Here is a 15,618-nt window from a genome sequence, read left to right on the forward strand (position 1 = left end):
TGGTCTAGAAGGCAAAAAATGTGAATTCCATGTCCATCGGGTGAATGGAACAGTAGAGAGCATGCAGCACCGTTACTCCATTCATTGTCTATTGAAGTGGTTGTCAGGCATGCTCACTACTGCCCCATTCGTGGCAAGATGTCATAGGTGTGTCAGTTGCTGCAGACACTCGCTCTTCTGACTGCATTAGGTCTCTGCGTTTGGCTTTGCAGACGACTTATTAATTCTTACTCTTGGACCCAGCGGCTACCTCCCTCCGGCTCTAATTGACACACCTGGACCTGGGTGTTTATAGACTCCCAGTCTGCTTCAGGGAGTCACCGGTGATATTCACATTTCTCACTTGTGAAGTCTTGGAGCTATAGCAGTTGGATATCTTCCTCTATGGTGCTGTTGGAGGATGTTTGCTGTTACCTCTCTGACTCTGCTCAAGATAAGTGTTCCCCTTGTTCATTTACCCTCTCTGTCTTTAGCTGTAGTGGGGACTGACTAGTGCATACCCCAGCCTCTCCCTAAACAAGGCCTATCGCTAGGGTAGGGCAGGGATTAGGTTACTGCTCGGCGATAGGTGCAGAACCTATATAGGGACGTGTTATGAATGAGTCACCGAGGAGGAAAAACAAAAACAAGCTAAGCCACAGAAAACCAGAGAGGTTGGTAACTAAGTGGATTGCAGAGCCCTGATCCTATCCACACAACTAGCAGTAGCCGTGGAGTGTACCTACAATGATCCTAGACGCCTAGTCACAGCCGGAGAACTAAATAAGCCTAAAGCAAGAAAAGGGGAAATCTAAACTGCCCCAGAGCAGACCCCAAAGCAATAGACAGCCCCCAAACATGTATTGTCGGTGAGACAAGATGAAAACACAAACACAGATAGAAAAATAGGCTGTGCAAATGATGGGGCCCACACTAGCTAGAAAGGACAGGAAAGGAATGATGCTGTCTGCAATCACGCACAAAACCCTGCCAAAAAATGTCCAACACTTTCTGATAACAAAAACCCTGAAGTCGCTAGACTTCAATTCCCTATATCAGCACTCTGGTATATTCTGAAGACAGAGCAAAAAGAGACCAATCTGATCAGGGACAAAAAGCAAACTGGCATAAACAGAGACATAAGAATGGAAATTCAGCACAGCCCCAGCAGGGGCTGGCTGACCACAAAAACTGAGTAAACCAGACCAAATCTCATGTGAAAAAATAGCAGAGCACACTTAGCTTGAGAAGGCAGGAACAGAACTGTAAACCAGAACCTCAGGGCAGGAAAAATCACCAGCACAAAATTAGGGAGTCAGCTGTCTTAAATCCAGTCAGAGACTCCTGATGTCCAATCACAGTCCTCCTCCTCAGGTGGCAGGTCTCTGCCATTTAGATCAGCTTCATTACCTACTGTCACCACTAGAGGGAGCCCGGATGGAGAACTCACGACTCCTCTGTCAACACAGCCAGCTCCACCACCCTCATCAGAAGCCAGAGGTAAACTAGAAAATGAGTTCACAACAGGGACGTTTACGGCAGACATTGTGATTTCAGATCTGACTATGGGTCTCCATTCCCCCCTCCTTCTTCCCCTTGTGTTGTACTTACTCTTCCCACACTGTGCATGACACATGAAAGGGGTCCTAATGGTGCTACCTCAACTGGTCGTGCATTTAACACCTACCCTGTGGATGGGTGGTAGCTATTGTTCATAGAATAACCTATTTATTTGGAGTTCTAGGCAGAATCAGGAGAAACCAGTGGAAGTCCACACAAACATGCATGGATTTGAAGAGAGTTTTGGAACTATGGGACCATCATTTACTCACAATATCTACCAGGGTTTATAGAATACATAAGGGTCATTCTATCCTTCACACACCCAATCCTATGAGTCCCAGCAGAAGACAAGCTCTGCTGAAACTCGGAGGGGACGTTAGCTGCTGTGGTCTATTATTCTGGATTAGTTGCAAATGAAAAGGTTATTGCCTAGATAGGGAATAACTTATGGTCTGACGGCTGGAACCCACAGTGATCCTGACTACAGGGCTTGAACTGATCAGAGGAGCACATCATGCCTAACTGTGGCGCCCCTGAGGCTTCAGTCGCCACAGAGGTACTGCACCTTCTCCTAAGGTGTAGTGCCCCACCATCCAGGTAGGCTGGGAACTCCTTTCCGCATTCCAACACCTGCACTCCACACACAGGATAGTTCAGCAGGGACCCATCCATGCTTTATGCTGGAAAGGTCATAGGGTGCCTTTTGTGGTCCCTGGCTTAGTAACACGAGAGGTGCTGGGGAGGCGGGTGGAGTTAGATATAAAAGAGTGGGAAGAGTGAGAGTTAGTGGTTAGAGGAGAGAGAAGAGAGAAGATTGGTGTCTGCGGGACGTGCTGCAGCAGGTCCCAGTGATCTGGGCTGCTGGCACGAGAAAAACCAGAGAAAGAGACTGATAAGATTGATAACCTAACCTTCCATAAGAGAGATAGAACAGATCGGAACCAAGGAGAATAGAAGGACGGTGGGAAGCTGGTTGAAGAAAGATAGAGAACCCTTCCAGTCCAGAAAGCGCAAAGGCCGGGGCCCGGTCCCCGAGGTTGATTGGATCTTTATGTCCGGCAACAGACACCGGAGGAGTAGTGAGCCACTAACGCCTTCCTCCCATCATAGACTTGGGACACAACAGCAACTGAACAGAGAGCCGGAACGCAGAATGGAGTCCCCGAAGCAGGCTACAGCTGCCTGTCATACAAGTAAAGACTAGGAACACCTAGAGAGGCATTCCAGGGTAACTAAGTACTGGAGTGCTTCGCACCTAAAGGCGCATTGGAGGAGTCGTTCAGTAAGGTACATGTTGGCGGAGTGTGGAAGGGAGAATCCTATCCTGCCTGGAGGTTGGCTGGAGCCCTGACCTGGAGAACACAGTACGGAGGCAGGCAGGTGTGTGAACTGCAAACAGTGAGTAAAGCTTTGGAACCGCATACTCTGGTGTCCTCCAGATATTCCTGCACCACTACACCTGGGTACCAGCATCCATAACATTCTGCGCCTCTCCTCATCCATTGCACCTACACTGCCCTGGGACTACAGCTCCACCTGTGGGGAGCTACACCATCTCTGCTGCACCACACCATCAGTCCCAGCGGATCTGTATGCAGCGTTGGCTCAACACCTTACTTGCCAAACACCACGGGTGGCGCCACGAACTATTCTACCATTAACTACATCACCGCCATTGATATTGGGCGCCCAGGGCCACGGACCGGGTCACCGCTGCTGTGACACTTTCCCGCTTCGACACCGGCCCGGTACCGAGTACCCCGCTGCCCTGGGTGTGCGAGGGCGACCCATAACCATCACTCCAGTCTTTGCCTATATGACTACCGGAAAAAAAATCGTGCACACCTGAGGTGTTGGTAAAAATCTAAAAAATCTGGAGTACCATGGGATGACTGGTAGTTCAGTAAGTAAAACTATATGAGCATTTAGTTAGTACCACTCAAAGCATAAAAATAATACCGCCAAACAGTAACCAAAAAATAGTACCACCATAATGTGACTGTATAATACCAAAATTACACAATTTGGTTGGCCATAGATTGATAATAGTGAAAGGAATGATGTTTGACCACTTGGGAAACAGTTTGGAAACCTGGGGTGAATTATTTCTACGGGTGATCACCAGATTGATAAAAAAAACTGTTGACGGTGTCTGCGTGTGTCCTGCTTACTATAGTTTCAGTCTAAGATATTATACAAGAGGAGAATGATCCTGTTAATAATTACTTGTCCTTAAAAAGCTGAAATGATCCGTGACAACTGCTACTTCCCCTGATGTCTGGGGTTCTGGGTAGTGAGATGCAAAATCTTTCCTCACTGTTCCCTCTTTTGCTTGCACGCTTTGCATGCACAATGCAAGAACATATACAGTGGCTGGTTATTATAGGAAGGATTAATGGCAATTAGTCCAAGTAGCGAAGTATCATAAATGAAAGGAAATATCTGATTGATATGGAGCCCGGGTCCTTTGTGGAGCTCATAAATGTCTTGTAACCTTTTATCATAGATTCTTATGTTACAATTTTCAAGGTGGTTCTTTACTCGAGATTATATTCAGCACAGGTCTTGGCACTGGTACATAGTAAACCTTGAATGGCTTGGCTGTCAATGGGCGTCTTAGGCTGGTTTCACATTTGCGTTTTTTTGCGCTGGAAAAAAACGCATACGTGCGCATGCGTTTTTTCCCCTATATTTAACATGGGTGCGCATACCTGCGCGCTGGTAAGCGCACGTATGCGATTTTCATGCACTGCGTTTTTTTGGGGTGTGCGTTTGTATTTTCCAGACGCAGCATGTTGCATTTTTTGGCCCTGCAAAAAAGCGCATGCGCACGTATGCGCACGTTTTGCGCTAAAAATGGCCATTATAGCCTATGGATGCGCATACGTGCGCACTGGCATGCTCATGTATGCGTTTTTTTGCACATGCGTTTTTTTTTGTTAACCATGGAATTTAGGTGTTTGGGTTAGAGTTAGGGTTAGTTAAGGGGGTTTAGGGTTAGGGTTAGGGTCAGGGTTAGGGTTGGGGTTAGGGTCAGGGTCAGGGTTAAGTATGGTTTGGTTAAGGGTTAGGGTCAGGGTTAGGGTTAAGTATGGTTTGGTTAAGGGTTAGGGTCAGGGTTAGGGTCAGGGTCAGGGTTAGGGTTAGTTAGGGTTTAGGGTTTGGGTTAGGGTTAAGTATGGTTTGGTTAAGGGTTAGGGTCAGGGTTAGGGTCAGGGTTAGGGTCAGGGTTAAGTATGGTTTGGTTAAGGGTTAGGGTCAGGGTTAGGGTTAGGGTTAGGGTTAGTTAGGGTTTAGGGTTTGGGTTAGGGTTAAGTATGGTTTGGTTAAGGGTTAGGGTCAGAGTAAGGGTTAGGGTTAGGGTTAGGGTTAGGGTCAGGGTTAGGGTTAGTAAAGTCATGGTTTGGGTTAGTGTGAGGGGCCACCTAATGTTGGAAAAAAACGCAAACGCGGTAAAAACGCACTAAAAACGCATACAAACGCATAAAAACGCTGCGTTTTTTTCATGCATGCTCATAAAAATGCTTGAAAAAAACGCAGCAGTTGTATGCGTTTTTTCAATGCGTTTTTTTGCGGGAAAAACGCGCTGCAAAAAAAAGCAAGTGTGAAACTAGGCTTAGTTATGCTTTGTTTTGCCAGCAAGAAAATAATATTTAAGAGCTAAAGCTACATCACCAGAGACAACAAACTACGTTATAGAGGATATACGGTATATATATATATATATATATATATATATATATATATATATATATATATATATATTCCCGTGCCCATATACCCATCATACATATCCACGATCCCATAGGCCCGTGCCCATATACCCATCACACATCCTCCATCCCATAGTCCCATGCCCATATACCCATCATACATATTCTCCATCCCATAGTCGAGTGCCCATATACCCATCACACATCCTTCATCTCATAGTCCCATGCCCATATACCCATCATACATATCCTCCATCCCATAGTCCCATGCCCACATATATCCATCATACATATCCTCCATCCCATAGGCCCGTGCCCATGTACCCATCATACATATCCTCCATCCCATAGTCCTGTGCCCATATACTCATCATACATATCCTCCATCCCATAGTCCCGTGCCCATATACCCGTCATACATATCCTTCATCTCATAGTCCCATGCTCATATAACCCATCATACACTATAGTGTAGGCAGTTGCCACTATAGTGTAGTGGTAATGTACTGTGTATAGGATTATAAACAAGGGGTTGTGAGTTTAAATTCTATCTGTGGAACTTAATTTTTAAATGACTAAGTATGGAATGGACAAGGCAACTGTTAGGTGGATTCATAGCTGGCTTAGTGATCGGACCCAAAGAGTGGTCGTAAATGGCTGCACATCCAGTTGGAAGAATGTCTCAAGTGGGGTACCACAGGGCTCTGTCCTGGGCCCTGTATTGTTCAACATCTTTATCAACGATTTAGATGAAGGAATTGAGGGTAAACTGATTAAATTTGCTGATGACACAAAGCTAGGAGGGATAGCTAATACTAGAGAAGAGAGAGGGAGGATTCAAAAAGATTTAAATAAACTGGAGAAGTGGGCAGTAACTAACAGAATGGTTTTTAACAGGGAGAAATGCAAAGTACTACATCTGGGCAATAAAAATGAAAAAAGCATATATAGAATGGGAGGAATAGGGCTAAGTGACAGCACATGTGAAAAAGACTTGGGTATACTAATAGATCACAGACTGAATATGAGTCAACAGTGTGATGCAGCAGCAAAAAAGGCAAATGCAGTTCTAGGATGTATTAACAGAAGCATACAGTCTAGATCACGTGAAGTCATTATTTCCCTCTACTCCTCTTTGGTCAGACCTCATCTGGAATATTGTGTCCAGTTTTGGGCACCACATTTTAAAAAAGACATCAACAAACTGGAGCAAGTTCAGAAAAGAGCGACCAGAATGGTGACCGGTCTGCAAACCCTGTCTTATGAGGAAAGGTTGCAGGATTTGGGAATGTTTAGTTTGCAAAAGAGAAGACTGAGAGGAGACTTAATTGCTGTCTACAAATATCTAAAGGGCTGTCACATTGTAGAAGGATCAACTTTATTCTCATTTGCACAAGGAAAGACTAGAAGCAATGGGATGAAACTGAATGGGAGGAGACACAGATTAGATATTAGAAAAAACTTTTTGACAGTTAGAGTGATCAATGAGTGGAACAGGCTGCCACGAGAAGTGGTGAGTTCTCCTTCAATGGAAGTCTTCAAACAGAGGCTGGACAGACATCTGACTGGGATGATTTAGCGAATCCTGCTTTGAGCAGGGGGTTGGACCAGATGGCTCAGGAGGTCCCTTCCAACTCTACGATTCTATGATTCTATGATTCTATGATCCTCCATCCCATAGTCCAGTGCCCATATACCCATCACACATCCTCCATCCCATAGTCAACCATTATGACATCATAATGAGCGGCGGGGCTTGCAACCTATGATGACATCAGCGTCGCCATGGCAACCATTATGACATCATAATGAGGGGCGGGGCTTGACACACACACACTTTTTCCCCATTATGTAGATAGGGGCAAAATTGTTTGGTGAATTGGAACGCGCGGGGTTAAAATTTCGCCTCACAACATAGCTTAGGACACTCTCGGGGTCCAGACGTGTGACTGTGCGGATGCCTATCCCGGACATACACACATACACACACTTGAGCTTTATATAATAGAGATATATAGATATATATATATATACATACACACACACACTATACAGAGATTAGTATATGGACACATCTTACTCAATTAATTTTGTTTCTTCATTCAGCCATATTCCTCCAGAGAATAACATTGGGCCTCTTGCCCCTCAGTGTATAACTTTAGTCCCATCGGGCCCCCTGGTGCAGGGTTCCCCAACTCCAGTTCTCAAGGCCCACCAACAGGTCATGTTTTCAGGATTTCCCTTGTATTGTACAGGTGATGCAATTATCACCTGGGCAATACTAAGGAAATCCTGAAAACATGACCTGTTGGTGGGCCTTGAGAACTGGAGTTGGAGAGCCCTGCCCTGGTGTATTAGATCCAGCCCTTCATCTCCAGTGAATAACCTCCAGTTTCATTGCCCTGGTGTATAACCTCCAGCTCACGGCCATTACATTTGCCTTTACTAACATGCAGCAGAACGGCTGGTGGTGTGGAGCTGACTGATACCAGCGTGGTACTGTAATAGGAGCCACCAGGATAACAAGTCCGTTCATTACATTTCTTCCCTCCTAAATCTTCCCCCTTCACCTGTGAGTGATATTACTGAGAAGTGGAAAGAACCACAGCAACACAAAAGTGGAGATCCTGTAACATTACAGAGCGGGGTCACCGAGTGCTGAGGAGCAGAGGGCAGAAAAGTCACCAACGCTCTGCTGACCCCATAACTGCAGAGTCCAGACCTCCTCTGATATTATCAGCTCAAACACTGCGCTCCCACCAGCAGCTTCATGGCCAAGCAGCTGCATGCAGCCATACATCACCAAACACAATACCGAGTGTCGGATGGAGTGGTGTAAAGCAGCCACCACTGGATTCTGGAGGAAACGTGATCTGTGCAGTGACGGATCACAATTCTCTATCTGGCGTCTGATGGACGAATCAGGTTTGGTGAATGGCAGGAGAACGTTAACCCCTGACTGCATTGTGCCCGCTATACAGTTTGTGGAGGAGAGATAATACTATGGGCTTGTTTTTCAGGGATAGGCATCGGCCCCTTAAAGTCATGGTTGGGGGAGTTTGGTGGGAAGAATATGATCCCCTCCACAGAGCCCGGACCTCAGCCTCATGCAACACATTTGGGATGAACTAGAACAGAGATTGTGATTCCGGCCTCTCCCCAACATCAGGGGCTGACCTCACAAATGACAAAAAACTGACTGGCACGTTCAAACTAGTGTGAATAGGTGCATACCAGGAGCAGCAACCTCCATATTCGTAGGTAGAAAAAAGCCTTTCATCAATGAGAAGCAAAGGAGAGCCAGGCTGAAGTTTGCCAAAGACCTTAAGGACTGGACCATAGAGGACTGGAGTAAGGTAATCTTCTCTGAGTCTAATTTTCAGCTTTGCCCAACACCTGGTTGTCTAATGGTTAGACGGAGACCTGGAGAGGCGAACAAGCCACAGTGTCTTGCACCCACTGTGAAATTTGGTGGAGGATCTAATTTTCTAAAAATAAATACAAAATTTATTGCTTGGAAATCTGAAGACATGTTGTCAGTAGTTTATAGAATAAAAGAGGACTTTACATTTTACTCAAAAATATACGTATAAAGAAAAAAATCAGACAAACTGAAAATTTTGCAGTGGTCTCTTAATTTTTGTCAGAGCTGTAGTACTCTGAAGGATGGTGCAGTGACCCGGGAGATCTCAGGTCTGGTGCAAAACAAAGTAAACTTTAGATGGGGCAGCATAGTGGCTCAGTGGTTAGCACTGCAGCCTTGCAGCGCTGGGGTCCTGGGTTCAAATCCCACAAAAGACATATGCAAGGAGTCTGTATGTTCTCCCCGTGTGTGTGGGTTTCCTCCCACACAGACAGACAGATAATGTGTGCAAACTGTAAAGCGCTGTGGAATATGTTGGTGCTATATAAAGATGATTGTTATTAGTAGATGTGACATGATGCTTAAGGGTTACAGCTTGGAAGTTACAAGAGAATTTATAACTCAGTACACCACTGTTGGGCACATTGCAACCTCGGGTCAGACTCTGGCTGTGCACAGCTCCTTGTGCGGGTGATTAGGCTTCCTGTTATACATCAATATCAACAATAAGCATACATTCCAGACTGCATATTACAGCAACGGCGCTAGGTAAAAATCTCATCTGCACATTGTTGATTTGAATTCAACATTGTTATGTTCACATTTGTAAAAAAATTGATTGCTCTTTCCAATGTATCTAAAAATTAAATACAAATTAACAATACATCTCCATGGTAACAGACTACAGTCAAATTCCAAGTAGTCTGATCCTCCCATACACCTTCCCCCTAATTCTGGCTTATTTGGCAAATTTATACAAGGAAGAAGAATGGGAGACATAAAAGAGAGCTGATGATCAGACCAGGGGTGAACATATCACTGGTGCCACCCGGGCAGAATCACAGGGGCCCAAGAGGTAAAGGAGTCAATTTTTACCTCCAAAACAGGTGACATTTTGCATTATCATGAGCCATTGGACTGCTAAGGGCACATGTACTGTTCTGGCACAGGGGCCCTTTTCTGTCTGTGTCCGCCAGTGGATCAGACTACACAGGGTTGTAGTCTGTTACTATGGCGATCCATTGTTCTGCATAGAGACTGAAGAAACTTCAAAAAGGAGAATAACAAAACATACACGGCCACTTCTCTAAAAAGAATATAGAGAATTCTAGCTGATTTTCTATAGAATTGTTTCATGCAAATATGTATTTGTATATCTGAAAAAAAACAAAACAATTGCTTAGGAAATTGATTTAATAATGTGAAAAGACAAACAAATACTTGGTACAGAAAACCGAGCAGCGTCCAGGCACACTGGCAATAGAATGGCCGACACAGCAGAAGTAATGTGGAATCCGCTAAAAACATCACCGAGAACACAAATACATTGTAAAAAGGCAAGACCACACAAATTAGATGAGGTCAAAATGTCAGCAGCAGAGGGGACAATACAGGGGTGAGCGGGGTCATCTTTTTCTTATGAAGGGTACAAATACATTGAAGGGGTTGAAAAGGACTGACATATTCACGACCTATCCATAAGCCAGGAAATCACTCTCTGATTGGTGGGGATTTCAATAATGTCCCAAGGCTTCGGATATGTAGAAGTGTAAGTCGATAATTATACCTTGCAGATTTGTTGTAAACATCCTGCAATCTAAAATTGGTTGCATTTATCTGAATGAGATAGTCATAGCAGCAAATACCATTTACTTCTGCAGGCCTCATGTGTGAATTTACCCTTAAAAAGCATCTGTAGGGGAAATGTCTGGCTATTTGACCCCCCAACCCAGCAGCATCAGCTGTTTAAGGATGGAGCGGTATCAAGACCTTCTTCAATCAGCTGATCGCTGCTACATTTGCAACATTTTGCAAAGCGAGTCCAAAGATTTCTCAATTCTTTGATATAACTATAATATTTTTCTCTAAGCCCTTTCATTTCATCCATCACTCACTCTAAAAAGAAAAAAAAAAGCACTGTCAGCTTAACCCCTTTACCCCCAGGATGGTTTGCATGTTAATGCCCGGGCCAATTTTTACAATTCTGACCACTGTCCCTTTATGAGATAACTCTGGAACGCTTCCATGGATCCCGGTGATTCTGAGATTGTTTTTTCATGACATATTGTACTTCATGATAGTGATAAAATTTATTTGATATGACTTGTGCTTATTTGTGGAAAAAAAGCGGAAATTTGCGAAAATTTTGCAATTTGCCAACTTTGAATTTTCATGCCCTTAAAACAGAGAAATATGTCACACAAAATAGTTAATAAATAACATTTCCCACATGTCTACTTTACATTAGCACAATTTTGTAACAATTTTTTTTTTTTGTTAGGAAGTTATAAGGGTTAAAATTTGACCAGCGAGTTCTCATTTTTACAACACCATTTTTTTTTTAGGGACCACATCACATTTGAAGTCACTTGGAGGGGTCTATATGATAGAAAATACCCAAAAGGGACACCATTCTAAAAACTGCACCCCTGAAGGTGCTCAAAACCACATTCAAGAAGTTTATTAACCCTTCAGGTGCTTTACAGGAATTTTTGGAATGTTTAAAAAAAAATGAACATTTAACTTTTTTTCACAAAAAATTTAGTTCAGATCCAATTTGTTTTATTTTACTAGGGGTAACAGGAGAAATTGGACCCCAAAAGTTGTGCAATTTGTACTGAGTATGCTGATACCCCATATGTGGGGGTAAACCACTGTTTGGGCGCATGGCAGAGCTCGGAAGGGAAGGAGCATCATTTTACTTTTTTAAAGCAGAATTAGTTGGAATTGAGATCAGACACATGTCGCGATTGGAGAGCCCCTGATGTGCCTAAACAGTGGACCCCCCCCGATTCTAACTCCAACCCTAACCCCAACACACCCCTAACCCTAATCCCAACAGTAACCATAACCCTAACCACAAACCTAACCCTAACACACCCCTAACCCTAATCCCAACCTTAACTTTAGCCCCAACCCTAACCCTAACTTTAGCCCCAAGCCTAACCCTAACTTTAGCCCAACCCTACACCTAACTTTAGCCCCAACCCTAACCCTAACATTAGCCCCAACCCTAACCCTAATGGGAAAATGGAAATAAATACATTTTTTTTAAATGTTATTATTTTTCTCTATTTATGGCGGTTTTTATGTTTGGCAGCTGTCACACACTAAAAGATGCTTTTTATTGCAAAAAATAGTTTTTGTATCACCACATTTTGAGAGCTATAATTTTTCCATATTTTGGCCCACAGAGTCATGTGAGGTCTTATTTTTTGCGGGACGAGTTGACGTTTTTATTGGTACCATTTTCGGGCACATGACATTTTTTGATCGCTTTTTATTTCTATTTTTGGGAGGCAGAATGAACAAAAACCAGCAATTCATGAATTTCTTTTGGGGGCATTTATACCGTTCCGCGTGTGGTAAAATTGATAAAGCGGTTTTATTCTTCGGGTCAGTACGATTACAGCTATACCTCATTTATATTTTTTTATATTTTGGCGCTTTTATACAATGAAAACTATTTTAAAGAAAAAATAATTATTTTTGCATCGCTTTATTCTGAGAGCAATAGCTTTTTTATTTTTCTGGTGATGGAGCTTTATGACGGCTTATTCTTTTGCGGGACAAGATGATGTTTTCAGCGGTACCACGTTTATTTATATCCGTATTTTTGAGAGCGTTATTCCACTTTTTGTTCGGCGGAATGATGATAAAACATTGTTTTTTTTAATGGTGTTCACTAAAGGGGTTAATTAGTGGGACAGTTTTATAGGTCGGGTCATTATGGACGCGGCGGTACTAAATATGTGTACTGTTGTTTAAATTTTTTTATTCAAATATTGATTTAATGATAGAATAAACATTGATTTCTTTACTATTATTATTATAATATATATATATAATTATTTAAAAAAAAAAAAAATTCTATGTCATTCTATTTTTTACACTGTGTCCCACTATGGGACACTCATTCTGTGCAGGTTGATCGCTTATATGGCATGCAGATCTGCATGCCATATAAGCTGTCAGCGCTGCATGTAATTTCTCACTATCCTCAGAGACTTCCTGACATGCACTGGGCATGAAAGGAAGTCTCTGAGCTCTGGTAACCCGGATGTCGTCATGACGATATCGGGTTATCATGGGAGCGATCGGGACCCCGAGGCATGGCAGAGGGGTTGTCAGAGATGACAGCCCTTCTGCCTGATCCCAGAACGCTGTGATCATGTTTGATCATAGTGTGCTGGGGGTTAAAGTGACACTTAGTGCCAGGTGTCAGCTGTGAGAATCAGCCAACACACGGCTATGATCAGCCGCGCACCCCCCGTGAGCGCGGCTAATCACGTATGACATACTATTCCATCCATGGTCATTAAGTCTCAGGGCACATGGACGGAATAGTACATCCATTGTCACAAAGGGGTTAAAGTAAAGCTCTTCCTGTCTCTTCATCATTATTAGGTATATTATACATAATATGTATGTACACTGCCCAAAAAAAAAATAAGGGAACACTAAAATACCACATCCTAAATATCACTGAATGAAATAATCCAGTTGCAAATATTTATTCATTACATAGTGGCATGCGTTGAGAACAATACAGCATAAAAATTATGTAAATCAAAATGAATATCCCATGAAGGTCTGGATTTGGAATGATACTCAAAATCAAAGTGGAAAATCAAATTACAGGCTGATCCAACTTCAGTGGAAATGCCTCAAGACTAGGAAATGATGCTCAGTAGTGTGTGTGGCCTCCACGTGTCTGTATGACCTCCCTACAACACCTGGACATGCTCCTGATGGGGCGGCGGATGTTCTCCTGAGGGATCTCCTTCCAGACCAGGATTAAAACATCACTCAATTCCTCGACAGTCTGTGGTGTAACGTGGTGTTGGTGTATGTCAACGAGGCATGATGTCCCAGACGTGCTTGATTGGATTCAGGTCTTGGGAACATGCAGGCCAGTCTGTAGCATCAATGCCTTCATCATGCAGGAAATGTTATCACACTTCAGCCCCATGAGGTCTAGCATTGTCATGCATCAGGAGGAACCCTGGGCACACTGCACCTGCATATGATCTCACAATCGGTCTGAGGATCTCATTCCGGTACCTAATGGCAGTTAGGATACCTCTGTCTAGCACATGGAGAGCTGTGTGGCCCTCCAAAGAAATGCCTCCCTGCACCATTACTGACCCACTTCCAAACGGATCATGCTGGAGGATGTTGCAGGCAGCAGAACATTTTCCATGGCATCTTCAAACTCTGTCACATCTGCTCAGTGTGAACTTGCTCTCATCTGTGAAAAACACATGTCATCAATGGTGAATCTGCTAATCTTTGTGTTCTCTGGCGAATGCCAATTTACCTGCACAGTGTTGGACTGTAAGCACAACACCCACTTGTGGACGTTGGGCCCTCATACCACCCTCATGGAGTCTGTTTCTGACAGTTTCAGCAGACACTTGGATGTTAGTGGCCTAATAGAAGTCATTTTGCAGGATTCTGGCACTGTTCCTCCTGTTACTCCTTGAACAAAGGAGGAGGTACCGTTCCTGCTGCTGGGTTGTTGCCCTCCTATGGCCCCCTCCAGGTCTCCTGGTGTACTGGCCTGCTCCTGGTATCTGCTCCATGCTCTAGACACTCTGCTGACAGATACAGCTACCCTTCTTGCCACAGCTCTCATTGATGTGCCATCCTCGATGAGCTGCACTACCTGAGCAACTTCTGTGGGTTGTAGACACCGCCTCATGCTACTGTATCCTAAGCGTGAGAGCAATGAAAAAATGCAAAAATGACCAAAACAACAGACAAAAAAATGAGAACAGAGAAATGGTCTATGGTCACCCCCTGCAGAACCACTCCTTTATAGAGGTTGTCTTGCTAATTGCCTATCATTTCTACTTGTTGTCTTTTCCAGTTGCACAACAGCAGGAGAAAGTGATTCACAATCAGTGTTGCTTCATAAATGGGCTGGTTGATTTCACAGAAGTGTGATCAATTTGGAATTACATTGTGTTGTTTAAGTCAGGGGTCCCCAACCGCCGGTCCGTGGCCCAGCACCGGGCCGCTGCAGTGCCCTTGCCGGTCCGCGGATACAAGGGGAGCCAGGGGCAGTCAGTGGCGTAGCGGGGGCTGGGGCGGCGCGCAGCAGTTCTTAGCGGCGGCCAGGGAGCGATCAAGCAGCTCCGCTGCCTGCAAGAGGGAATAGCAGGAGCGGAGCTGCAAGGACCCGTCCAGCTTCCTGCCCGCCGCCCGCGCTTCCTGTCTCTGACTGACACAGAGAGGAGCGCGGCCGCTGCTGTGTCAGAGCGAGGAAGCGCGGGCGGCGGGCAGGTGAGAGGAGAGAGGTGGTGTGTGTGTGTATGTATAATGTGTGTGTACATGTCTGTCTGTCTGTGTATGTGTGTTGGTCTGTGTTTGTGTAGCCTGGCCCTGGAGGAGATGGGGACATGAGGAGAAGGCCATGGGGGGAGTGATGGAGAGACGGCAGTGATGGGGTGAAGGCAATGATGGGGAGAGGGGAGTGATGGGGTGAAGGCAATGATGGCGAGACAGCAGTGATGGGGTGAAGGCAATGATGGGGAGAAGGGAGTGATGGGGTGAAGGCAATGATGGGGAGACAGCAGTGATGGGGTGAAGGCAATGATGGGGAGAGGGGAGTGATGGGGTGAAGGCAATGATGGGGAGAGGGGAGTGATGGGGTGAAGGCAATGATGAAGAGATGGCAGTGATGGGGTGAAGGCAATGATGGGGAGAAGGGAGTGATGGGGTGAAGGGAGTGATGGGGTGAAGGCAATGATGAAGAGATGGCAGTGATGGAGTGAA

The 15,618-nt window shown here is 44.6% G+C and overlaps 1 protein-coding gene across 1 annotated transcript in view; it reads right to left on the bottom strand.

Moving 5' to 3' along the window:
• Window positions 1-15,618, bottom strand: part of MAP3K10 (mitogen-activated protein kinase kinase kinase 10) — a 71,502-nt gene that overhangs the window by 37,901 nt on the left and 17,983 nt on the right. The gene's annotated exons all lie outside the window — the stretch shown is intronic.

This window comes from Dendrobates tinctorius, unplaced genomic scaffold (genome assembly GCF_039654945.1).
Source record: "Dendrobates tinctorius isolate UK_male_01 unplaced genomic scaffold, ASM3965494v1 ptg000158l, whole genome shotgun sequence".
Classification (NCBI taxonomy): Eukaryota; Metazoa; Chordata; class Amphibia; order Anura; family Dendrobatidae; genus Dendrobates; species Dendrobates tinctorius.